The sequence below is a fragment of the Daucus carota genome, chromosome 3 (genome assembly GCF_001625215.2).
Source record: "Daucus carota subsp. sativus chromosome 3, DH1 v3.0, whole genome shotgun sequence".
NCBI classification, from domain to species: Eukaryota; Viridiplantae; Streptophyta; class Magnoliopsida; order Apiales; family Apiaceae; genus Daucus; species Daucus carota.
The window spans coordinates 19481132-19483551 of NC_030383.2; the positions used below are offsets into that span (position 1 = coordinate 19481132).

The following is a 2420-nucleotide window of genomic DNA, read 5'->3' on the forward strand; positions in this document are numbered from 1 at the left end:
ATCACTAGGAAGAGTTCCTTGTGGTCTATTAATCAACGCATTAGCAATTTGCCCAATCTGATTCTCCAAAGTTTTGATTGACACCGATTGGCTTTTAACCATTAATCTTAATTCTTCCAATTCTGATCTTTCATTGGAAGACTGTCCAGCCACTCCATGATTTTGTTGCTGGAATCCGGGTGGATGGAATTGCTGCCTCGGTGCAAACTGTTGTTGAAAACCAGAAGGGTTAAAAGGTCTAGATCCTTGCTGCTGAAACTGTTGCTGTTGTTGTGGCATGTAATTCTGATTATTGCTCCAGCTGAAGTTCGGATGATTCCGATTATTGGGATGATAAGTAGCCGGAGCTGGCAGTTGAGACCGCTGAAAGTTGCTCACAAACTGAGCGGATTCGCTCGATATAGCACACTGATCCGAAGAATGTGCTCCAGCACAGAGCTCGCAGACTGAAGGTGGCTGCTGATTTCCTAGATTTGCCAAAGAATCCACCTTCATAGTAAGAGCCTTAAGCTGAGCAGCTATGGCTGTAGTAGCATCAACATCTAGAATTCCTGCTGCTTTGCCCTGATGAAGACGCTGAGTAGGATTCTGATATTCATTCGCAGCCATCATCTCGATCAACTCATAAGCCTCATCATAGCTCTTAGCCCATAGAGCTCCACCTGATGCAGCATCGAGCATTGGCCTCGATTGAGGACCCAACCCATTATAAAAGCAATTAATAACCATCCAATCAGGCATCCCATGATGTGGGCACTTCCGAAGCATCTCCTTGTAGCGTTCCCAAGCTTCACATAAAGTTTCACCAGACAACTGAGAGAATTGAGTGATAGCATTCCTGATTGCAGCGGTTTTAGCCATAGGGAAGAACTTAGTAAGAAATTTCTGAGCCAGATCCTCCCATGTCGTAATAGATCCTGCAGGAAGAGAATGCAACCATCCTTTAGCTTTATCCCTCAGAGAAAATGGGAACAACCTCAATCTGATGGCATCGTCCGTAACACCATTGAACTTGAAAGTGTCGCAGATCTCAATGAAGTCCCGAATATGAGTATTAGGATCCTCAGTCGGAGAACCCCCAAACTGCACTGAGTTCTGTACCATCTGAATAGTGCTCGGTTTGATCTCGAATGTGTTGGCCTGAATTGCTGGCCTGACAATGCTCGATTGAATGTCATTGATTTTAGGCTCAGAGAAAGCCTTCAGAGCCTTAGGAATATTCACAGCTGGTGGTTGATCAACCATCGTATCAATCTCTATCGTTTCTTCCTTAATTAATGCTTCCTTACGAGCCTGAGAACGTGTTCGCATACACGTCCCTCAAGTACCTGAAACACACACAACGAACTAAAGTGAGAAAAGAATCCAAGTCACTGAACTTTAACGACCACTAATGACAAGCACATAAACTAAAATATAACACCGAGTCCCCGGCAGCGGCGCCAAAAACTTGTTCGCACAAAATCACGCAAGCGTACGTGGTCACAAGTAGTATAGAAAATCAAATTCAGTTCGTTCCCACAGAGACTGGTGTATTCAGAATTATGCACTTATGCACCAATGTATGATTATTATTCAATGCTTGGACAAATAACAATTTGGTTGGTTTTATCTAAATTAACTAATTTAATCGAATTATAGCTAGGAGAATTAAATCGAATTACTTATGAGAATAAAACATGAGATTCTAACTTCATCATATACTTCATTCAGAGTTATGCCTTATCGATATGTGATGGTTGATAACTAATCAGATAACACGATACTGATACACGCTAACTGTCGTTATACGTGCACCATACTGCTACACATCCACAATTAAGATAGAAGGTAGACAGGCACCAATTATGCTTAGACCCTATATGTCTATAGAATTTGAAAACATAATGGTTGAAGAACAAGTTATCTATCAAGATTACATAGGGCGATGCAAGATGGTTAAAATCACACCACTAATCATGTATATCGAATACATAATCCTATGTTCGCATGGCAAGTTCTAAATCAATATATCCACTGTCGCTTCAATAAAGATTAACCCACAACTTAGATGTTAGCTACGCATCTAAGAAGAATAAGCACAACCAATACGAAGAAATCAAACATTCATCACACAAATAATTAAGGCAAATCAACTACTGAAATCCATATATAAATCCGTTAGAATCCCACGATAATGATTAGTTCATAATCGAACTTCTCATCATCATGGGTTCGAATGTAAACATGGTACGGAATAGTCTAAACAATATTAAAAGAGTAAAACAAGAGTTTCGAAACAAATCCGAATGAGCATCCAAAGTTGCGTCTACTTCGAAGAATTACAAAGATGAAATTATGAACTAGATCTTCTTCGTAGCCGTCACGTGCTCCTTGGAATGATTCTCGGTTATTAGGCTTCTCCCTTGAGCTTTTGTTTA

At 40.5% G+C, this 2420-nt stretch overlaps 1 non-coding gene across 1 annotated transcript; it reads left to right on the forward strand.

Annotated features, from left to right (window-relative positions):
- Positions 1–739: 739 nt before the first annotated feature.
- On the forward strand, positions 740–846 carry LOC135151880 (small nucleolar RNA R71). Its single transcript, XR_010290787.1, has one exon. It is a non-coding gene; the product is annotated as a small nucleolar RNA R71 (small nucleolar RNA).
- The last annotated feature ends 1574 nt before the right edge of the window (positions 847–2420 follow it).